At 39.0% G+C, this 25,959-nt stretch overlaps 1 protein-coding gene and 1 long non-coding RNA gene across 2 annotated transcripts in view; both read left to right on the top strand.

Moving 5' to 3' along the window:
* Positions 1-25,959, top strand: part of LOC145407670 (uncharacterized) — a 218,684-nt gene that overhangs the window by 144,054 nt on the left and 48,671 nt on the right. The window lies entirely within an intron of this gene.
* On the top strand, positions 12,386-15,641 carry LOC145407673 (uncharacterized). The gene is made up of 2 exons (XR_013898784.1): positions 12,386-12,468; positions 15,305-15,641. It is a non-coding gene; the product is annotated as an uncharacterized LOC145407673 (long non-coding RNA).

Consider the following 25,959-nt stretch of genomic DNA (forward strand, 5'->3'; position numbering starts at 1 on the left):
GTGAAATGGATGGAATTAAGTTGCAATTGCACATGCAGAAGGAGGAAAATGAAAAGTTAGTAAAGGAAGTAAACAAGAAAGACACAACAATAGATGAGCTTTCAGTTGAGGTGGGTTCACTTAGAAGGAAGATTAGTTAAATGGCATGCACAGTTGTCAACCATGAGAGTATTATGGAGGAGTTCAGAAATGATACAGAGACAATTAGGCAAGCAAGCAGTCTGATAGATCAGAACACTGATACTGAGGAGAAGATAACCCAGGTGAATGATTCGATGCAAAGTTATAAAAATGATGTGAAAACTATGTATGCTGAAATGGTGAAAGTAAAGAAAGTCTTAGAAACAAGAGTAAAAGAAAAAAACATTAAGGAGAATGTGAAAAACATAATGCAAAACAACCCAAAATTGGTCAAAGATTCAGCAGATATCAATAAATCTATAGTAGTCACTGGCATAAATGAGGAACAAATAAAAAACAAGATTTCGAGAGACAAAAAGGAGATGGCAAATATAATGAGCATATTGAAGGAAGTATCAGAGGAAATCTGTAATAAAGACATAGAGGAACACAAAATGCTAGGGAAATATGAAAGAAATAAGTCAAAGCCTCTGAAAGTAACCTTCCAGAGTGTCAACACTGTGGAGGAGATACTAAAAAATGCAAGCAAACTTACGTAAAAAGAGTTTAAAAACGTATGGATAAAAAGATGCCTAACTCAAGAAGAATTGGGATTACTAAAAGAGAAGAGGGAGGAGGCAAAAACAAAGAACGAAGGAAGCTCAGAGGAAGAGCAGAGTACATTTTTTTACAAAAAGTGGTAAAAAACCAGAAGGGAATAAAGAGGAGGAAGGTAGTAGACTCAAGTTATGACAATATGTAAATAAGATGATTAAGTTGATGTATTCAAATGTAGATGGAATGGTATCTAAATTATTAGAGATGAATGATTATATCAAAGAAAAAGAACCACATATTATTTGCCTAACTGAAACAACATTAATACCAAGGATGTCAAATGATACCCTAAACTTAGATAAATACAATATATGCAGAAGAGACAGGAACTTAAAACAAAAAAGTAGGAATTCTAATATTAACAGATATAAATCTACAAGTCAAAGAAATAGAACTAGAGATACCTTCATAAGCAGAACTGATTGCTGTAGAGATTCATACTTCTGAACGGAAAGTAACTATGGCTGTTATGAGTCCATATTATAATTACAAATCATAATAGACAAATAGATAGATAAATAGACAGATAGACAGCTCTATGCGAGCCTGGGAATGGGAAATGATCTTGCAAGTTACACTGAGGAAAAGCTGACGACAGATTACGAAGTAGCCAGTCAGGAGATGATGCAGTTAGTTTGTCAGCGATACACCAGGTGAACAAAGCTTAGTGACCATACACACACATACACACATACTCACACACAGGCTTCTAGAACTTTTCAACCACAGGGAACACACGTGACACGACTCCTGTTTCACCAGAATTTAGGAAAGAGAGCTCAGAAGGAGACAGGCCATAGAACAGGCAGGTAGTAGGGAGAAGGGCTTAGCAACATGGAGAGAGAGAGAGAGAGAGAGCGAGACAGGGAGACAGGGACTCTACTCATTCTCACTCGTGAGTGAGAGACTCTGTTAATATTTCCAAGACAAATAAAAATAGTCCCATACTATTCTTTACCTCTCCTTGTCATTGAATGACAAATGAGAAAGAAGATTATCTACTGACAAAGCTACTCAAGTATAACAACCGCTCGTCCACAAGTCTAATATATATAACTTCTCTACAAGTAACTACAAAGTCCTTTTATGACATTTGGTAGCAGCGAACGTATACGAACCTCGTCTACGAATCAACAGTGAATTTCTACAAAATATCAAGATTGAAAACAAAAAATACCTCTCACAACCAGCAACTCACAACCAGCTTCTGACAGTATCCTCTCCAACCAACCCCTCCGTCTCCCCGATCATCACGCTGATGTAGAGGTGAAGAGGTCACAGGACGCCTTGCAAGTAGTTTAACATGGTACTGATACAAACAATCTTGAAATTTCTACGACGAACCAACGAACTACAACCATCTACAATCAACTACAAGTAACAACTCTGTGAGTTGTCTGTATAATCTTCTACACGCACCTACAAGAAGCGGCAGTCTTCATCCTACAACGAGTAAATCACAAGAAAAAAGGACCAAGAATACATCGACAAAGAAAAACAAAACAAACAAACGAAGAATGAGACACGACTCATAACTCACAACTACCAGACCTCACCCTCCTCTCTCTGCTACATCCACCCAACCTCCACCGCTGACGCAGGAGTGAAGAGGTCAAGACGACGAAGCAAATACCAAGTCCATATTCACAACTCATCTTACTCGTCTTCACTCAAGTTACTCATCGCTACTCATTCACTCACCACAGCTACCAGTGTGAGAAGTCGACGTCATCATGCGTGCTTGCTGAAAATACGCCACGTCGGTTAACACACCACCTGCACCACCACTCACACCATTTCTGCCACGGTAAAAATTAGTGAGTTACTTCATTTATACAATACACAGTGAGAGACAAAAAACTTCTGCACAAACACATAAAAAGTGCTGTATAGTTACAACTTAAATACACATAATTACTTCAGTTATCTGCATGACACAAACACTAAATAATCACCAACAATAAATATTCTACACTGTATATATTCATTCATTTATTATAACATTTATTTACTACCAACGAGTGTTACCATTTATACCTACATAAAATACGTGTTTCATACATACAGCTATACATTATTATATCTACAAAGTGATAAAGAAAATATACCATCACAGTTACTCAGTGAGCGATTAAAAGAACTGTATTTAACATTTATTAATTAAAGCTACCTAGTGGAAACATATAAATTAAGTTACAAAGTAAACTAGAGAAAAAAAAAATGGCCAACACAAATGACGTTAGCAAGAGTGAACATCTTCAACACAATCGTGAAGACAATGATGTCCACACAGTGCTGACACACATATTACCCACGATAGGTACAAGTGAACAAGTCAGTGTATATAGTTAATACTGTATATATAGTATATATATATTTTTTTAATATAAAATAACAAAATATGGGACTATATAATATCATTTTCAGTAATATTTGTGCAATATAAACTAAACTTTAAAAAAGTATCCCTAGGAAATTAGCCAGTAATTATGCAACCATGAACAACATAGAAAAAGCGTACACAAGCGAAGAAAAACAAACTATAGAAAATCAATACATACAAAAAAAAAAAAAAAAGAAAAGAAAGAAAAAGTAAGAAAGAAAAAAGAGAGAAATAGAGTAAGATTACATAACAAACAAATGAAAATAAGAGTAAGTGTTACTACATGTGCCAAAATACCACATAAACTACAAACAAAAAAGCAAATTGTTGTCTCCACAAGCAAGTGGCATGGCACATCATCACTATAATCGACCACAGCATGACCATATTAGGAAATTAATAGATTTTCTTTTTTTCGGTAGGTTACGATGAAGGGACTTATGCTATGGATTCTCCTCTACATAGCAAGAGGATATGCGCACTTAGACCCCCAACACATAGTACGACAAGGATGCCTCATAGCTCCAACGGCCACAACTACAATCGTTAAGGACGTCATGAGTACTGAAATAAGTCTAGATTACTTGTATGAATTACCTACTTATCTAGACAGACTTGCGACGCCGATGCGAACTCTGGACTTCATGATAGGAAATCATGTTTCACAAGCACATAACACCAAGGAAGTGAATGAAATGGTAAAGTTAGCAAAATGGAAACTAGAACAGGCAAAGTCAACTATGCTCATCATGATCCAAGATCTCCCATCTTATGGAACGGAGGTACTGAGTGACAGGAACAACATCACACGTACTCGCCAAAAGCGCGGTTTATTCAACCTGGGCGGCGCAGTTCTTGGGAACATCTTTGGATTGGCTACAGAGGATGACCTTAAAGAAATAAACAACAGATTTAATAATATAGCTCAGGTACTACCATACCAAGATAAATTCATCACAGGACAGAACTCAGCAATGAAGACAATTGTGAAAAATCTGAAATAAGCAGAAAACATAGCTCTCAAGAGTGTAGATAAAATAAATGAAATGAAGGGAAACATTACACTTTTCCAACACTTCTCCATCATCACAGAACATTTTGACACGATTCTACTACAATTAGAGAACACTAGAGATCGTTTCAGGGCGCTTATGCAAGGAATTTCGAATGCTGGTGATGGCAAGATCACAATTGACTTACTCCCAGTTCATGAGCTACGTCAGATAGTTAGTCAAGGCATACATAAACATAAATTGAAGCCGTTGTTCTGCAGTAGAGAATTCATGCAATATTATCCATATTTAGAAGCAACACTAACACCAACATCAGTAGTACTTCATATACCATTCATAACTGAAGACCTGTTCACAGTATACCAAATACATCCCTTCCCCTATAAAAATAACAACACTTTGGTCATCATCAACATCAACACAGACACCGAACTCATCATGGTCTCCAAGAGACGGGACACTGTCACTTTCGCAAGTGAATCAACGATTGAACGAAAGTGCCGCACATCCTTACATGCTGTTCATCTTTGTCCTGCATACATATTCACGTTTCAGCCTACTGATACAGTCCCTTGTGAAATAGCTATCATCAGAAATAACAATATTCATAATCACTGCAACTTCACTTTTGCTCCAGATAAACTTGTACACCATCAACGCATTGGACACTCACAGTTTTTTTATTTCCCTCATAACACATCGGTTTACATAGTCTGTCCAGATATACCACCATCTCATACATCTGCATCAGGATTATACATAGCACCAAACTACTGTGCGGTATTTACACCATCCATGTCTACTTTATCCACCATCAATCACACTGCCATTCTCAATCATACACACAAACATTTCCACCCACTGCCTGATATGGACTTAAACATGAGCACAAGTATTAAGTTGACTTCACCTAAGTTTGAAACTATGCAACTGATCAATGAAACAATGAAGCCCTGGGAAGATTTGAGTTTGAGTATGTTCAACCTATATTATGTGTATAGCCCAGCACTTACTGTCTTTATAATCTTCTGCATTGTATTTGCAGTACTGCTGTTCGGAATGCACAGAATGCATGCAAGAATTGCTAATTTGGAGTCATTATTTAGTGGGGGGAGAGTTAACATCCAAGTTAACCCCCCTGAATGAAGTGTACATATTTTGTATATATATATATATATATATATATATATATATATATGTAAAATACAAAGAAGAATGACCCATGTATGGCATACCAGTACCATTATCTTTAAATGAAATATTAATAACTCTTACCATAATCTTAATTTTAAACTTTTTTTTTTTCTTGCATGTATACATTTCACTACAATAACCCAAGTACATACTGTATTACAGTTAAATAATTTACTTTTAATGCATTTATTTAAATATGTATACAACTTGTTTAAAATGTAATATTACTGAATAATCACTATTTACTGTAAATATTATATGTATACAATATTATAATCAATATTATGTACTAATAGATTAGCATATGTCAATGATAATTTCTGTCGGAGGACCTTCAGCTGCGCAGCCGAGCATATGAGTCCATATTATAATTACAAATCATAATAGACAAATAGATAAATAGATAGATAAATAGACAGATAGACAGCTCTATGCGAGCCTGGGAATGGGAAATGATCTTGCAAGTTACACTGAGGAAAAGCTGACGACAGATTACGAAGTAGCCAGTCAGGAGATGATGCAGTTAGTTTGTCAGCGATACACCAGGTGAACAAAGCTTAGTGACCATACACACACATACACACATACTCACACACAGGCTTCTAGAACTTCCAACCACAGGGAACACACGTGACACGACTCCTGTTTCACCAGAATTTAGGAAAGAGAGCTCAGAAGGAGACAGGCCATAGAACAGGCAGGTAGTAGGGAGAAGGGCTTAGCAACATGGAGAGAGAGAGAGAGCGAGACAGGGAGACAGGGACTCTACTCATACTCACTCGTGAGTGAGAGACTCTGTTAATATTTCCAAGACAAATAAAAATAGTCCCATACTATTCTTTACCTCTCCTTGTCATTGAATGACAAATGGGAAAGAAGATTATCTACTTACAAAGCTACTCAAGTATAACAACCGCTCGTCTACAAGTCTAATATATATAACTTCTCTACAAGTAACTACAAAGTCCTTTTATGACATGGCAAATTTATATATGTCACCCAGATCAAACACTTGGGAAAGAGGTGAATATGAAGACCTGGCAGAGAGTATAATTCAGAGTTTAAGAGCATTACTACATAGAATGGAGGAGAAATCTGAAAGAATTATATTAACTGGAGATTTCAATACAGATGTAAACTGGAATACTTTACTGCAGATATAAAAAGCCAGGAAAGGTGTTGGGATCAAAAACTCCTGGATCTTGTGCAGGAGTTTATCTTAACACGACATGTATAGGAAAACACCAGAAATAGAGGACTTGATGTACCATCAGTACTGGATCTTATATTTACTAGGCAAGAAAACGATATTGGCAATATTATGTTTCCCCCTCTGTTCACCGAAAGCGACCATCCAATATTAAATTGCAACTTCAGGATTGCATATGACATAGTTAACAATAATGAAAGTTATAAAGAGAGCCTAAATTACAGAAAAGGCAACTACCATGACCTAAAGAAGTACTTCTTAGAAACAGATTGGGAAAAAGAGCTTAGAGGACAAGATTTAAATGTTATATGTAGAAAATTCTATGAACTTTATGAAATAGGAGTCCAAAATTACACAAAGAAGCAGAAATGAAAATAAAGAAATGGTTTACTAAAGAATGTAAAAAAATCATAGGAAAAAAAAGACACTGGAAGAGATACAGAAGACACACTAGTGAGAGGTCATATAATAACTATAAACAGGCCAGAAACGATTATACAAGAATAAGGAGAGAAGCCCAAAGACAGTTTCAGGAAGACATTATAAATAAAAGTAGTGATCAATCGAAGCTATTTTACAGCAACATCCAAATCAAAACCAATGTAAAAGATAAAATGCAATCCATTATGGACGAAGGGATTATCTATACACAAGAGGAAGATATTTGTTAAGCACTAAATACAAATTTCCAATTAGTTCGTACAGAAGAAAATTATCTTGAGAGTGATGATATGGAACATGCATGCCCAGACATATTACCAGATATACAAATATCAGAAAAAGAAATACAGAAGGAGTAAAGTAAATAAGACAAAGGAAAAGCAAATGATCCTGACGAAATTTCATGTTGGGTGCTACGTGAATGTGCAAAGGAGTTAAACAGATCAATATCTTTAATATTCAAGGAATCTTTGAGTCAAGGAAAACTTCCTGATATTTGGAAGAAAGCAAACATTGTTCCCCTTATTCAAGAAAGGGAACTGACACAATCCACTCAACTACCGACCAGCATCGCTAACCAATATTGTAATACCCACTGCAAATTGACTTAGGACCTACACACACAGAATTGTTATGGGAGAGTTGTCTGTCTTTGCCTTGTGTTTCCACCTCTACCAAATGAATTTTTTGGGCAAGAAGTAACTGGCAACTCCTCTGGTGTTGGCGGGGGGTGATGAAACATTCAGCACGTCAGTGCTTGCCCAGAAACAAGTGGGAGTATATGTTCCTGTCGCTCCGAGCTTGCACCTCCCTCTTTTTTTTGTATGCATTACTGTTTGCCCTGTTATTTTCCTAGAGTCGAGTTGTCATGCCTGGAAAGTACTGTTCAAGGGATGAGAGGGTCCATATCATTGCATGGTGGCAGGATAATGTCCCTATCAACACGATTTGTGAACGTACTGGACACACAAAGTCTGCCGTCATGATGATTCTTGCTGCAGCGCGTGGCCTGCCACCTGATGTCATACCAGAGCACAAGCATGGCGGTGGAAAGAAGAGGACGACTTCCAGAGGTATAGATATGCTTCTGAAGAGGGAAGTAATCAAGAATCGTCAAACGACATCAGCAGAATTGAAGAGAATGCATCCCCAGCTGTTACATGTAGTCTCAATTTGAACTATCCAACACCGCTTGCAGAAGGAGCTGGGTTTGCCAAGCTGCACCACAGCCAAGAAACCGCTTCTCACTGACCGCATGAAGAAGCAGCGCATTCAGTTTGCCAAGAACTATGCACACTGGACATCGGATAAGTGGAGATACGTTATGTTTTCCAATGAATGCACATTTCAAGTGTTCAAGGTGCGTTCTGCCAAGGTTTGTCGTCCTGCCTCCCGTAGTCTATATGACCCTGCTTAGACGGTGCTGACTGTTAAGCACCCACAATCAGTAATGGTATGGGGGTGTTTCTCAGCTGAAATGGGAAGGGGAGGCCTCTACTTTCTTCCTAAGAACTTAATGATGATTGGTGGCCGGTACATTCAAGTTATGAAAGGTCATTTGTTAAACTTTTTTGCTATTCATGGATGCGACTTTTTCATGCACGATTCAGTTCCATGTAACGCGTCAAGAATGGTGACAAAATGGCTCCAGGATAATCGGATTGAGGTCCTCGACTGGCCTGGCAACAGTCGAGTTGCAGAAACATTACAGAAAAGAGAAGGGTGGGTGGCCAGTATCTATCTAGATTTCAAGAAAGTATTTGACATAGTACCGCACCACAGACTTTTATGGAAACTGTACCATCAAGGAGGAATCTGAGGCAGACTGTACTGTTGGATGCAAAATTTTCTCAGAAAAAGGGAAATAAGAACAGAACTAAGGGGAAATTACTCATCGTTGGGGGGAAGTAGAGTTCCATAGGGCTCAGTGCTGGCACCAGCTATGTTTTTAGTGTATATAAATGACATAGATAGTAACACTGGAAATGAAAGCTATCTAAATGTTTTTGCTGATGATGCAAAAATACAAAGGAAAATTACTAACACAGACTCTTGTAAAGAGTTACAAGAAGAATTAAATAAACTTCATGAATGGAGTAATAAATGGCAAATGGAATTCAGTATGGGCAAGTGTCATGAATTAAGTTTGGTAAAAGTGGAAAAATACCAGATTAGGATTATAAGTTAGGAAGTAAAACCCTACACATATCAGAAAGAGAGAAGGACCAAGGTGTGATTATCAATAACAGACTATCTCCGGCTGACCACTTCAGTGAGAAGGTACGGAACATGTATACGCTGCTTGCAATTATGAAAATAGCATTCACATACATAAATGAGGACATGCTGAGAAAGATAACATCATTCATCAGACCAACCCTGGAGTATGCATCAGTAGTGTGGAGTCCTCATTTCAAGAAACACATAGATAAAGTTGAAAAAGTTCAAAGGGCCACTACCAGATGGGTAGCAAGCTTTAGGGATCTAAGCTACGAAGAACGACTAGAAAAACTGAATCTGCCAACACTACAGGAGAGAAGGAAAAGAGGAGACATGATTATTCTATATAAATGCATATCAGGGAAGGAGAAAATAGATATGAGTATATAACCTATGGGGAAGCACCAGCAAGAGGACTCTGCAAAAACTGCATAAAAAAAGTGGTGATAAAGACATAAGAAAATTCAGTTTCCCAAATAGGGCAGTTGATCAGTGGAATGCACTACCGAATGAACTAGGATATGTATGATAAAAATGGTTTAATACACGAGACAGTACGAGCTTGACTAATATCTGTAAAGATACAATTAGGTAAGAACACACACACACACACACACACACACACACACACACACACACACACACATATCCTACACATCCCAAACCCACACTCTACCATCCGGTGGCCTTCAAAACTCGCAACATCCCTCCAGTGGCAAATTACGATATATATAGTACAAGAAAAAAGTGGTGAAATCTACAAAATAAATCGCCTAGGAAGAGGTGTAAAGTAGCCATCTGTGTTACCTGGAGTCACCTGGCTAAAAAGGTAATCAAACAAATTGAATTTAGAAAAAGTTTCATTAATTTGCAATACATGAATTTCCTTTTCAAAAATATTTATGATGATTTGCTACTCATATTCTTTCATTTTTGGTCTGTGATATAATATTATTCATATTATTATTAGTAAAGAAGTAAATGTATTTGATGTTTATTATCTTTATCTTTCTGCCTGTTTATCTATCTGTGTTTGTGTATCAGTCTGTATGTTTATCTATCTGTCTATCTATATCTGTCTGTCTGTCTATACATCTATCTATATATCGATGTATCTATCTTGATATCTATGTAGGTATCTTTTTCATTCAGTATACCTATATCTATGTCAAATTTTGTCTATCTATCTATCTGTTCATCCATTCATTTTTATATCTATCTCTTCATCTATCTATCTACGAATATGGTCTCGATTTTGTTTTTCAGTCAACCTCTACTTCTAAACAGTTTTTTTTTTTTTTGCAAGGAAGAAGGAACCAAAGGCCAGGAGCCGGCAAACCATTCCTTCTAAGGAAAAGCAATAACAATACAAAAGAGCCAAAGTAAACATCTATGTATCCATCAATCTATTTTTATATTTATCTATCTATCTATATTTATCTATCCATCTATCTGTGTATCCATGATCCGTCCATCCATCTACCTACATGTCTACAAGTATCTATCCATCTACTCATCCATCCATCTATCTATCCATCCACCTACATATCCATCTATCTATCGTAACAAACAAGGTGTGTGTGGAGTTAAGTGCTTGTCTCTGAATTCCACCAACACTTACTCTCCTCACAATTGACACACTTCATTATCGTCTATTTTGCAGTGTTACGACTTTCTTCATTCAATTCCTACTGTAAAATGGTAGTAGTAATAGTAGTAGTAGTAGTAACAGTAGTAGTAGTAGTAGTTGTGGTAGTAGTAGTAGTAGTAGTAGTAGTAGTAGTAGTAGTAGTAGTAGTACTAGTGGTGGTGGTTGTGGTGGTGGTGGTTGTGGTGGTGGTGGTAGCAGTAGTAGTAGTAGTAGTAGTGGTAGTAGCGACTCATTCGGAACAGCTCTAGGTCTTGTGTTCCCGCTGACGCCATTTTTGTCCCAGCTGGCGCCATTTCGTTCCCTCTGGAGCCTAGGTGTGTCAATACCGTGACCCTGAACCATCTCATGGTGGGGGCAGGTCTAGTTGAGGTGGCTGGGGGGGATGGGGGTGCCATCTGTTGAATCAAGCTGGCTAACGGGTCCAAGACAGAATTCGTCCCTGTGAATGATGTAGTTGTGATGATGATGACGAGGAGGAGGAGGATGGTTGTGATGATGATAATGGTTGTGATGATGATAATAATGGTTGTTATGATAATGATGATGATGATAAAGACGATGATAATGGTGACGATGATGAGGAGGAAGAGGACAAAAGCAAAGAATGATTATTGGTCTCTACCTCCACCTTTATCATATATGTATTCTTTTCACTTTAACTTGGAGAGAGAGCTGCAAAAGGGGGGGGGGGATGTAACGGGCAAAGGACATGGAGGAATTATGTTTATTTTTCCTCCCATCCCTCCCTCTCTCTCACCTGGCACAATACACACACACACACGTTCATAACACCCCTCAAATCTACACACACACACACACACACACACACACACACCGCTCGCTGGTGCGGTGGTAACGTTCTCGCTTGCCATCTGGTAGACGGGAGTTCGCGCCTCGCTCAGGTTGCGAAAAGTTTCACTGACGAAGTGGGTGGTTACTGTCCCCCTTGAGCAAGGGGACGGGTGTGTGGGTGTGTGAAGGTCACAGCCTTGCCCTTAGATCGGACTATATGAGCTCTCAGCTTCCTTCCGGGAGGGTAAAAGCTGACGATCACGACCATCAAGTGATCCTGACCGACCCGGTGAATTACACACACACACACACACACACACTTCTCATACGTTAAGTCCAAGTGGGGCACAAACTGCTGCATCTTCATATTATACACAATATTCAATATAAGGGGGTAATTTTTCGGTGTGTATAAAGAGAGGTGTCTTCACCCCCATTGAGCTCTGTAGTAACACATTTTGAAAATGACTGTTTTCTTAGGGACTCGTTAAGGTTCATTAGTAGACTAAATACTTCCTAAAACTTTATAAAGGTGAGGAATTTTTGTTTTATACCTGAACTTTTTATTAACACCGAATAAACAATAACAATAATTCTCTACATAGTAGTATATGAGAGTTCCATCTGTGACCTAACTGGCTAGTTTTTATGACGTCACTAGCTCCTCCCCCTTAGCACACTTGTGGCTGCTGGACCAGCCGCCACAAGCGTGGCGGGTGTGGGAATTCAGTTTCAGTGTGGACCCTGACACCGAGGGATATGAACGCAATGGCTCCTTTTGCTCTGCTCTGCATTTTACTGGCTGTTCTTCCTGCTTTGAGTCCAGGTACGGTAATTTATGAGTTTTTTTTTTTTTCTTGAGATTCGTAATGTTAATTTCTTTTGAAATTTCATTATACCTCTTCATTAGTGATTCATTCTGTCCGCAAATCGATATTCTCTCGTATCCAATAGATGCAAAACACCGAATGTCGATATGGAATTTTAAACTGAGATTTCGTTGCACATTTTCCTCAGCGGTTTCTTCTCATCACTGCACACCTTTCGTATCTAATAGATGCAAAATACCGAATGTCGATATGGAATTTTAAATTGAGATTTCGTTGCACATTTTCCTCAGCGGTTTATTCTCATCATTGCACACTGATATGCTCTTCCATTAGTGCAGACAATTTCAATATTAAACAATATAAAAAGCGCTCAAAAGTTCGGAGATGCTTTATGCATAAATAATAATAATAATAGGCTACATCGCTAAAGAAGAGCCGTTGCGAAGCCTACTATGCCACTAAGAATGATAATATTCGTTATGTATAATCTTTTTTTCATGGATTTACACACACACACACACACACACACACACACACACACATTTCTTTGTTTTGTCAGTGACATTTTTGTTCTTATATATGACTGTTTCGCTGCATTTTTACTTTACTTTTACTACTACTATTGTTATTATTATTATTATTAGTAGTAGTAGTAGTAGTAGTAGTAGTATCAGTAGAAAAGTAGTAGTGGTAGTGGTAGTAGTAGCAGTAGTATGATTACTACTACTGCTACTATTATCATTATTTTTAGTATTATTATTATTATCACTATCACTATTATTATCCTCACCATTATTCCATATGGTGGGGATATAGGAATCGCCCCTGTCCGTCCGTCTTTCCGTCCGGGCCTGTATCTCGTAAACTACCAGGTGGATTGGCTTCCTATCACACAGAAAGATAGAGTATGTGTCGTAGTTGATGCCCGTATAGGTAAAATTGCCATATTGTCTGTACTTCACGAGCTATGACCATATAAGGAAAAATCTGTCTTGTTACCTCCACCAAGGAGGTTATGTTTTACCCCTCGTTGGTTGCTGTGTTTGTCTGTTAGCAGGATTGCTCAAAAAGTTATGAGCGGATTTTGATTAAATTTTGTGGAAGGGTGGGCCATGGGCCAAGTAAGAATTATTAAATTTGGGGGCGGATCCGGATCCAGAGTATCCCGCACAATATCTCCAAAACTTCGCAATGAATTTCAACGAAATGTTATGGAAAGATGGTCCATGGCCCAAAAAAGAACTGATTAAATATGGGGGGGCATCCGGATCCTATATCCATTTGTACGGATCTGTATCCTTCTTATTGGCGGAGGTATGCGCTCTCTGAGCGCTTTCTTGTGCTATATTCTGCAAACTTCTTGCTGGATTCTCTGCATAGCTTACTGAAAAATTGAGTATAAACCATTATTTATGTCCTTATGTATGAAACTTCCACATTTTAAGTATTTTATGAGCTATATCAAAACATGGAAACTAATCTGTAAATAGCTGTATCTTGGAAACTTCTTGCTGGAACATCTTAACGTCTTAAAGAACAAGAAGCGGTGCAAAGGCACAGCAAACCTGTGTCCGGCAGTCATTTTAGTGCTGACGTGTAAACACAACAGGATATCTAATTAAAGATGTCACAAAATTTGGAGTAAATCGGGTGATAATTGACGATGCACCTTTAGGTTTTGGTTCCATGTCGATGTGACGAATTTGAAAACGGTCATGGGGATTTTTTTTTTTTTTTAATTTTTTGGGGTCCACAGCCTGGGTCTGGGCCCATTTTGGGCCAAAATTTAATCAGGTGTTCAGAAGGTCGAAGCCCATCATCCCTGTGATTTTAGTCAAAATCGCATCTCTAGTTTTCACGTAAAGTTGTTGACAGACAGACAGAGGGTCAAACAAACAGAGTGAAAACAATAGCCTACCAATCGCCAAGCTCCTCCGGGGCGGGGACAGGTAAAAATAATGTACGAGTTCTAGTTTATGCCCTTATATATATATATATATATATATATATATATATATATATATATATATATATATATATATAATGAAATTGGAATAACTATTAGTGCATATCTAAATATTCTTTACCGCATGATGAGGATACGTCTTTGGTAAAGGCTTGTTATTATTGCTGTTATCATCATTATTATTATTACTGCTAGTATTATCATTATTATTACCACTGCTGTTGTTATTATTATAATTAGTATTATCATTGTCACTATCACTACTACTATTATCATTACCACTACTATTATTATCACCACTTCTATTATTATCGTCACTAGTACTATCATTATTGTCATTACTACTATCATCATCTTCACTACTACTATTATCCTTACTATTATTATTATTACTACTACTATTATCGCTACTATTATCATTATCGCTACTACTGTTATTATCAATACTACTATTAATATCATCATTACTACTATTGTTATCATTATAACTATTATTAAAATCACTACTATCAGTACTACTGTACTGCTATTATCGTTCACTACTACTATTATTATTATCACTTATGTTGTTACCATTACTGTTATTATAATCACTACTACTATTATAATTACTAATACTTTCATCATTATCACTACTCCTATCATCAATACTACTATCATTATCACTACTATTATTGTTATCACTACTACTATTATTATTACGATTACCACTATTAATATTATCATTCTAACTACCATTATTATCACTGTTATTATCATTATCACTACTGCTGTTATTATTATCCTAATCACTACTAGTATTATCATCAGTACTACTACTGTTATCATCACTACTACTATTGTTTTTACTTCCTAACCCTCAACAGCCACAGCAATCCCCCCCCCGTGTAGGTCTAATCCCTGCTGCAAAAAGGGTTCAGACGGCAGGTGTTACTGCAGGCCCTGCATCTACAGGTTGAAGAGGTCGTCCTGGGAGCCCACCACGACCACAACGACAACGAAGACGACCAGTACGACTCGAGGTGACCCCAGCATCGGCAGTGTGAGTAGTGGTAAAGGTCGTCGTGAAGCCCCCAGTGGTCGTCGCGCAGTATGGCAGTCGTAAGCAAGAACTCGGCTCCATTATCCTCAACAAGAACGACAAGAACACCAAGAAAAACAATAACAGAACAACAAGAATGACAAATAAACAAGAACAAATAACAGAAATACCACCACAACACCTATAAAAAAGTAAAAAACAAGAAACAACAAAAACAATAACAAGAAACCATCAGCAACAAAAACAATGACAAATATAGTCCTTTCATCTTAGCTTGGCCCAGATTTTCGTCCTTTTGCAGCTTATTTCACGTAACTCAGTGGCAGAACAAGACAATGCTATAGCTCTACATCCCTCCCATAGCACTTCTTCGTGACTAGCAATTTGAAGGGGTTAATGAGGGCTACATCTCCCCCTGCCTTGTTCCAAATTTTCCTCCTGTGCTTAATAAAATCGCTTGGATATGATATGGATTACATGAGAAGGTAGAAAAAAAATAATAATGATCTCTCTCTCTCTCTCTCTCTCTCTCTCTCTCTTGCCAGATATATTGTTCAGAGAGTGAAATACCATATCTCATTATCCTGTATGGTGTGGTGTGGTGTGGCGTGGGTGTTACTGACTGGCTTGGTATTATCCTTTGTCGTGTGTGATTGCTACTGACTAGGGTGGTATTATCCTGTGTGGTGGTGTGGCGTGGTGTGGCTATTTGTGACTGGTGTGGTATTGTCCTGTGTGGTGGTGCTGTCTGGTGTGAGTATTATTGACTGGTATTATAGACAGAGAAATCTGGACAACAACAGCCCCCTTGCTCCTTCAGGCTGTCTGGTAGAGTTTAAAAAGCTGGAGGCCTTAGAAAGAGGGAAAGACTGACTGAGTGCGATAGTTCCTCATCTGACACACGGTTAAGATGATGAAGGCGATGATGATAATGGAGAGGAGGAAGAGAAGAATGATGAAGATGGTAGTGGTGGCTGTGGTGGTGATGATGATGGATAATGAGAAGAGGAGGAGGAGAAGAAAAAGAACGGTATTTGTGGATATTCCGTAAAACCTTTTCCTTGGCAATTTAATATACACTTTATTTCTTAGAGGCAATGAATGGAGGAAGGAAATAAAAAAACAAGTTTGTGTGCCTAAAGTCATCCTCCAGTCATAATATATAACAACTGGATATAAATAAAAGTGGATTAAATGTTTGTGGGAAGCAACTTCCAGGAAGTGAATTCCAGAGAGTAGTAGTTCTGGGGATAAATGAATTTTGATAAGTAGAGGTTCTGCATTGGGGGGAGGAGAGTGTAAGTTCACGGGCGCTCCCACCTGCCCGAGTATTTCGGGGGAAACTGTGGAGGGGAGGCATAGTTGAAGGAAGTTCGTCAGAGGAGTTACGGTAAAAATATCGGTAACATAATGCTAAAGATGCAACATCTCTACGTACTGATAATGGAGGAAGGTCCACCGTAATGGCAGGATTATTGATTAATCTGATGGCTTTATTTTGAATTTTGTCCAACTGCCTCGTTGCAACTGCTCCACATCCACTCCACAGTGGCGAACAGTATTTGATCTAAGAACGCACTTGACTTTTTGTATATTGTGGCCAACTGCTCGTCAGTGAAGAATTCACGAACTCTGTACAGAAGTCCTAATTTTTTATAAGCATTTTTAGGGAGGGATTTAACATAAGCTGTCCAGTTTAGGTTGGTGTTTAGTTTGACACCGAGGATATCAAATGTAGTGGATTCGGGAATGACATCATTTAAAGTTATGTGGGAGTCTGACGGATTCTTTCTGTTGGAGAAATTAATGTATTTAGTTTTCTGAGCATTAAATGACACTAGATTCGTCTGTACCTACTGATTAATTTTAGAAAGGTCCTTGTTCAGAGAAACTGCTGTGTTTATTTGGGAATTTATAATATCAGATTGTGTAAAGGAGGTACTAAATGTGAAAGAACTATGAAGTGTCGAGTAATCACCATAAGAGTGTGTTGGGTTGATGAGAAAGAGAATTGGAGCCAAAACTGCTCCCTGAGGAATGCCAGCATTTATGCAATGAATTGGGAATAAATTTCATCTACCATTACCAGTATTTGTCAATTATGAATTTAAGACTAAATTAGAGGAACCAGTGAGGCAAGGCCACAGTGTGACCTGTTAGACAATATGGCCTGCTGCCACACTGTTAAATGCTTTTGAAATATCAAATGCTATTGTGTGTGTCACCATGTTGATCTATTATTTTGTTAATTTAATGGGTAAGAAGGCAAAAAATGTTTACAGTTGAACGTTCTTGTTTAAATCCATACTGCCGATCATTGATTAATTTATTGATTTCTAGGTGCTTGACTATGTGTTTATTAGTGTGTCAAAAACTTTGCAAAGAACGGAAGTTGTAGCGATTGGTCTATAGTTTGATGGATCAGAAGTGGCCCCCTTCTTAGGAACAGGGTGGATATTTGCTTCTTTCCAAGAGGCTGGAAAACTTGAGGTACAGATGCATAAGCAGAAAAATTTTACCTATACAGGAGCCAACACTGGGGAGCAATTTTTAAGTACAATTGAAGGAATTTCATCTGGACCAGTAGCTTTATATACTGAGAGATTTTGTAATACAGCCTGTGCGTATCTTATGTGAATCTTGAAAGGGGGTATTAAAGGGGAATTAAAATCAAGTACAGGAATACTGTGACGTTCTGTGTTTTGGGCTGACTCGAAAAAATATCAAGAAGAAGGTTGACTTTTCCACGTGGGTCACTTACTAGATTTCCACTGGGGGACTGTAACAGTGGAATGGAAGAGGTGGTAGTGAAGTTAGATTTGAATGAACTAAGGGTAGACCAGAATATTTTGTTATCATTTGGGTTGTTTAGTTGTTTGTTAGCTTGTCTATGATAAAAGTTTGATTTAGAAAGATTGATAATAGTTTTGGCTCAGTTTCTGATATTTCTATAATAAAGGCTTCTTAAAGTTAAAGGCTCATTTAGTTTTGGTCCTTGTGTAAGTGTTATAGGCTATTGTTTCTTGTTATGTTACTCTGTCACAACTGTGGTCAAACCATTCAGGTGAATTACATCTTTTTCTGTAACTCTGATGGGGAATGAATGTTTCCATGCCGACTTTAATGTAATCTGTATGTGGCCCAATGTGGAGTTTACATCTTCAGAGAAACAGGAGGTTCAAGAAACATCCATGGAAAAAATTTGGAAACCCTCCCAGTCTGCCCTGTTGTAGTGCCATTAGACACCATAACAGGTCTAGAGCAGGAGGACGTGGTAGGTGTTGAACTGGTGGCTTGTATCAGACAATGATCAGAGGATCTGAAGGGGGACTTCACTTCGACATAATAATTATCTGAATTGGTTGTTTGAAACACGTCCAATAGGTGGGGATTTTTACTGGAGTTGTCTGGTACATGGGTTGATTGACTGACTAAGTGGGTGAGATTAAATGAGCCTGCAGATAGCTCACATTCAAGACCAGAGTCATCAGTTCTGGTTGAATAAGTGAGCCATCCATCATTATGGACATTAAACTCACCCAGGATAGTAATATCTGATGCAGTATTAATGTTGATTACACTTGGTTGTGAATACAGTCAAATAAACTTGATGCTTGAGGGGCATTAGGAGAACAATAAACACAACAGAAATGCTAAATTTTACCCAAAGAATTTAATTTGTATATGGAATAGTCGAAATAGGGACAATTAAATTTAGTAATCTCCTCCACAGCAATTTCTGATTTAGCAAGGCAACAAAGTCCTTTGGGTCTGAAATTTTGAATCAAGATATAACCAGGAAAATTAATGTAGCTAAATTGGAGGTGGAGCTTGCCTGAGTCTCTGTCAAAAATAACAAATCTGGGTATTCAAACTGGAGGAAATCGTCAACAGAGTTGATGTTGGATTGAAGTCCCCTAATATTGCAGTTTTATTACACTGACGAACAGTTTTGGGCGCCACAACACTGAAAGTGGCACGGTAGCTTGATGATGACCAGGACAGCCCTGTGCAGACGACCCAACCCTGTCGGTAGTGGTCATCCGAGAAACCATCGCACTAATTCCCAATACAGCAGCAGCCATGGTTATTTTTACTGGAGGGGGGAGGGGGAAGCTTGTATATGTTGTGGAATGTGTATATGTAATGACAAGATCAGTGTTTTATGGAGAGAGGATAGCCGGTTTAAGTCAATGTGATATAATGTGGATGTGTGTGTTATGTATGGAAGGCAGCCTGATGCCCTCTGATGTGTGAGGCAGAAAGATGTGTAACCAGCTACCAAGACCTAGCAGAGAAAATGGAATCCAGGCTATTCCTTGAGTCTCCCGTTACTTTAGCGGTAGTACTTCCCTGGGCAGGGCAGCCTACCCCAGTTTTCTTCTATAGTTTATTAATGCAGATTATGAAGGTACAGTATTTAAAAGATATACATAACATACGAGGGAATAATAACATGGAGTAGGTAAAATAATTAGCCAACGAGTAACTGTTAAGCCATGTCGTTCGTTCGTTCGTCCGTTCGTTCGTTCGTTCGTTCGTTCGTTCGAGAGAGAGAGAGAGAGAGAGAGAGAGGTTAGTTGTTGCTGATCTTACTGAATGAGATTTTTCCTCTTTTTTTTTTTTTTATCTTGTATTACAGCATCCATCCTTTCCTTCCCCAATCCCCCACTCCCTCCTTCCTTCCCCCTCTCAGTAGTAGTGGTAAGTGGTGTATAGATATATAGATATTGATGCTGTTTGTGTGGCCTAGCAGACCTATCGATCACAAACAATCAATACCTTTATGTGTCAGACAGCTCCTAGCCAGGGTGGGAACAGGGTCCTTCCACACGGCGAGGTGCAGGTAAAATGAAGTGGGCATACCCCCAAGAGGATGAGCTGTGTATAGGATATGTATGAGTAGTAGTGTCACCCAGATTTTGTCTGCTTGGTAAATGTGGCTGCGTTTCCCGCCTGGGAGTGTTGTTCATGGCCAGCTGTGTATAGGAGATATGTATGAGTAGTAGTGTCAGGCCAGACTTTGTCTACTTGGTAAATGTGACTGAGTTCCCCGCCTGGGAGTGTTGTGCAAGGGCAGCTACCACGTCACTGCCATGGTAGCACCTCCCTGGACGATTGTAACCATGCAGCTACTACCGTTTTGGTGCGCTGACCTGTGCTACACCTTGTCCAAGGCTGACCCGGGACTATGCAGGGCAGGGGCGTCCATCTTCCCTGAACCGGACACATCACACGGCCGCATACCCATGATGTGTTAGGTAATGATGAGCAATTAAGCAAATTATTCTCGTTTTACTCTAATTTGGCCCAGATTTTTTGGTTATTTTGTAGTTTATTTCACACTCTACATTCCTTCCATAGCACTTCGTCATGACTGGCATCATATTCTGGTTTTAATCTCTTGTAACAGCTTAGAATTCAAGATGGAGAGATGGCAATTTTAGGCCAAGTTAAAGTGAAAATGGTATAATACACAATGGAGTATAGAGGAAGGCAAACAGCAGTAGGAAATCCATTATATTTTTTCTATAATGCAATATGTTTTTCAAATTAACTAGAACCACATGTTAAAATTGTGTTTAATTATGGAGAGGCAGTTTTTGTCTCATTAAAACCCTCTTCAGATGTAAAATTAAAATAGTTATCTATCTAGATTTCAATCTGTTATCTATAATCTATCTATGACTATATGTATGTATGTATGGATGGATGGATGGATGTATTCCATACGAGACAGACAGACAGACAAACAGAGAGGGAGAGATTAAGCTTTCTCTCTCTCTCTCTCTCTCTCTCTCTCTCTCTCTCTCCACATACACACACATTACTTTCCTCTTTCCCTGCCCCACTAATACCAACCTCATCCCCACAAATTACTCGAAGGGAGAATATTGGCGGGGTAGTGAGAATTTCCCCAGTGTTTGTTCACTTTGAGGTTGTTGGCCTGTGCGAAAAAGTATAGATTTATTAACTAAAATGATAGAGAATGAGAGACTGATAAGGAGAGTGTATGTGAGGGGTAGGGGAAACTTGAGGATGCGATACAGGGATGGAATGCAGAGATATGTGAGAGGATGGGGAATGAGACTGACCAGAAACATATACAGTATATGAGTGAGGTGGAGGGGGAGACCAGGGATGAGATGGAGGGATGGATTGGAGAGATATATGAGAGGATGGGGAATAAGAGACTGACCAGAAAAGTGTACGTGAGGGGTAGGGGGAAACCTGAGGATGAGATGGAGGGATGGATTGGAGAGATATATGAGAGAGGGGGGTGGATAATGAAACTGACTAAGGGGAGTATATGTGCAAGGTGGAGAGGGAACCAAAGATGAGAGGGATGGATAAATGAGTGGTGAGATACACATATATGAGAGAAGATGGTGATTCAGAGATTGACTAGAAAAGCTACTATTGCTACTACTACTGCTGCCGCTACTACTACTACTACCACTACTGCTACTACTACTACTACTACTGCTACTACTACTACTACCACCACTAATTGCTGCTACTACTGCTACAACTAATATCATATATATATATATATATATATATATATATATATATATATATATATATATATATATATATATATATACGGTGATGGCATTGTGTGAAACGAAGATGAAAGGGTGTGAAGGGGAGTGGAAGGGTGTGAAATGTGTTAGATCGGGCATGAATGGGCGAGGAAGATGCAAGGAAGGAGTTGCTTTGATAATGAATGTGGTGTGAATGAGTGGAATGAGACACTACAAATGTGTCAGCTCGAGGTGTATGTATGTCAAGTTCAAGTCTGAGAGGGTGAAAGTGGTGGTGATTGTGGCGTATGCACCGTGTGACGACAGGAGTGTGAGGGAGAAAGACAGGTTTAGGGATGAGCTAGATGAAGTAGTGGGAGAAGTGCCCAGGAGCTATAAAGTGATTGTAATGGGTGATATGAATGGAAGAGAAGGCACTTGTCCTTAGGATAACATAATAGGTTGTAATGGAGTACCAGGAGGAAATGATAATGGGAAGTGACTAAGGGATATGTGTCAGGAGGGGAGGTTGTGCATTTGTAACTCGTATTTCAAACACAATGATAAACATAAATACACATGGTTTAGAGGGAACGGGGATCGTGTTGAAAGAAGCCTGATTGATTACGTGCTCGTAGAGAGGTCGATGATGGGAATGGTTGCTGATACGAGGGCCGTGGGAGGACGATGTGGAGGTCTGTCAGATCATATGATTGTGGTATGCAAGATCAAGCTGAGAGGAGTGAGGTGGATCAGGAGAGAAAGGAACAGTCAAGGAGAGACTAAAAGTTGAGAACCTGAGGATCAAAGAAATGGCAGATGATTGCAGGACCAAAGTAGAGGAGGAGTTAGAATCAGTGCATTGGAATGAAATGGATCTGGACAGCCTGTGGAATATATATAGGGACTGCTTAGTTAGGAATGCTAAAGCGGTGTGTGGTGAGGCAAGAGTAACAACAAAGAAGAAAGGTACGGCATTGTGTGATGATGAGATTAATACAGGAGTAGAGGAAATGAGCAAGAAGTGGCAAAAGTGGTTACAGGACAGGGGTTCAGTTGAAATAAGAACTGAATATACTGAGAACAAGAAGCACCTAAATAGACTAGTGAAGAGGAAAAGGAAGGAGGTAAATGATGATCTAGGAAGAAAAATGAATGCAAACTACCCTGAAAATAGGAAGTTATTCTGGAAAGAGGTGCAGAAATGTAGAAATGAAAGTGGAATGAAATGTGATGGTGTGAAGGATGTAGGTGATAGATTATTAACCCATGGAGATGAAGTAAGGACCAGATGGAAAGAATATTTTGAAAGCCTGATGGATGGGAATAGAGAGAGCAGAGCGGCTGTAAACATGGTTGGTTTTGGAGGTGTGCAGAGAAGGAAGGCAGTGCCAGGAGACGTGACACTCGCGCAGGTGAAGAGTGCTGTGAAGCGGCTGAAAAATGGGAAAGCAGCTGGGGTTGATGAGATGTATGGAGAGAAGGTTAAGCGTAATGGAGTGAGTGGAATGAAGTGCTTGTTGGAGATATGTAAGACGGCATGGAATGAGTAATATTGTGCATGCAGAGTGGAAAAAGGCTGTGATTGTACCCCTGTACAAAAATAAAGGTGAGCGAAGTGAGCTGAAAAATAATTGTGGCATAAGTTTATTGAGTGTGGCAGGGAAGGTATATGGAAGAATTATTATAAAGAAAGTAAGAGAGATATCAGAAGTCCTAGTGAGTGATGAACAGGGTGGCTTTAGAAGTGGCAGAGGATGTGTGGATCAAATATTTGCAGTGAGACAAATAGCAGAGAAGGTTTGTGAGAAGGACCATAAGGTGTTTATGGTATTCACGGATCTGGAAACAACATACGACAAAGTAAACAAAGAGGGATTGTGGAAAGTTTTGCGCATGTACTGTGTAGATGGTAAGCTGCTAGGTGCTATCAAGAGTTTTTATGATGGTAGCGAAGCATGTGTAAGAGTTAATGGGCATCTAAGTGAATGGTTCACGATCGGTGTGGGTGTGCGACAAGGTTGTGTAATGTCCCCATGGTTGTTCAATATATATACGGATGGGGTGATAAGAGAAGTAAAAATACGAGTAATGGAGAGAAGGATGGCGTTGGTAATGAATGGTGATGGACGGAGTATCTCAAATTTGTTATATGCTGATGATGCAGTACTGCTTGCAAGTACCGGACAAGAACTTAGTAGGCTAGTGCTGATGTTTGTGAGCGTCGTGCCTTGAGAAAAAATGTAGAAAAGAGTAAAGTGATGACTATTGAGAGAGACGGTGACTCCCAGTATGATGTTACAGTGAATGGAGAGAAACTGGAAAAGGTGAGAGAGTTCAAATACCCGCATACAGTGATAGAAAAGAGAGGAAAATGTGCAAAAGAAGTGGAAAGTAGAGTGACACAAGGAAGAAAAGTAGCTGCTGCAATGAGGGCCTTGATAAGAAACAGAGGCTTGAGTGCTGCAGCTGCACGAGGCTTACATGAGAGAGTGTTAGAGCCAACTTTAACTATTATGGATGTGAGACTATGGTGTGGCATGAATATGAAAAGTCAAGAGTAAGAGCAGAGGAGATGGGACTGCTGAGGAATGTATGTGGAGTACAGAGGGTGAATAGAATAAAAATAATGTGATTCGTGAAAGATGTGGAGTGAGGAACTTGATGGACACCAGAATCGAAGAGAGTGTACTGAGATGGTATGGTCATGTAGAGAGAATGGATACATACTGTATAGTGGTGAAAAATGTATATCTGAGCGAATTTGAAGAAGGAAGGAGACGAGGTAGGCCAAGGAGAAGGTGGAGAGATATGGTGGACCAGTGTTTGAGGAAGAGAGGTTTAGAAGTCGGCGAGGCTAAGGAACTGACAAGAGATCGACCTGGCTTGATGAATGTTTTCAGGAGACATGCATAATCAGGGATATTGGGACCCCTTTTTAGCGTGGCAGTGTCCGGATTGACTCAATCGGATTAGCTTATGTGAAGCTATAGAACGTGGTGAATGTTTTTGGGGGTATCCGGAAGAGCCAGGAATCCGGGGGCTTGAATGATGAGTGAATGGAAGCGTGGCCCATTGGACTGGGCAAATTCTGTCTGGACATTGCTACTCCTCACCGTGCCCCTGAGTGGGAAAGGAGGTCCGGATGATGATGATGATGATGACAATAAATAAATATATATATATATATATATATATATATATATATATATATATATATATATATATATATATATATATATATATATATAAAATCATCATCATCAGCCATTACAAGTCCACTGCTGAACAAAGGCCTCCCCCAACCTTCTCCACGAATTCCTTGACTGAGCCAATTTTTCACACGTTTTCCCTGCAAATTTCTCTATCTCATCCCTGGTCTTTTTCTGCTACGCTTCCAATCTCTTGGCGTCCAGTCAGTCAACCTATTGCTCCATCGATTATCCCTTATTCTTGCTATGTGGCCTGCTCTCCTCCATTTCTGTTCTTTTATAACTTCTATAATATCTTTGACTCTAGTCTGCTCTCTCACCCAAGTTGATCTTTTTCTGTTTCTTAAAGATATTCCCAACATTGATCTTTCCATTGTTCTCTGAGAACGGATTAATTTATTTTCCATCGATTTTGTCAGTTTCCAGGTCTCACTATAACGCCGAAGAATTTTAGGATACTGCCACCAGTGTAATGCCTAATGTAACGCTCAGAAATTTTAGTCATCGCTAAATGACACCAGTTGAATGCTGGGCATTTTAGAGTTTATGGAAAATGAGTGGCGTGATCTTATTTCAGAATTTATGGGAAATGAGGTAGTGTGATCTTATTTGAGAGAACGTGAGCTGTTAGATATAACCACACCTTGTGGGCCACTCAATCTCGTCTGTACCATACCTTGGAGGACACCTAAACTGGAACTCAAAATTACTTATCTTAAGATTTACTAAGCACTAAGAAC

The sequence above is a fragment of the Coenobita brevimanus genome, chromosome 74 (assembly GCF_032717465.1).
Source record: "Coenobita brevimanus isolate Jiangsu-jjx chromosome 74, ASM3271746v2, whole genome shotgun sequence".
Taxonomy (NCBI): domain Eukaryota; kingdom Metazoa; phylum Arthropoda; class Malacostraca; order Decapoda; family Coenobitidae; genus Coenobita; species Coenobita brevimanus.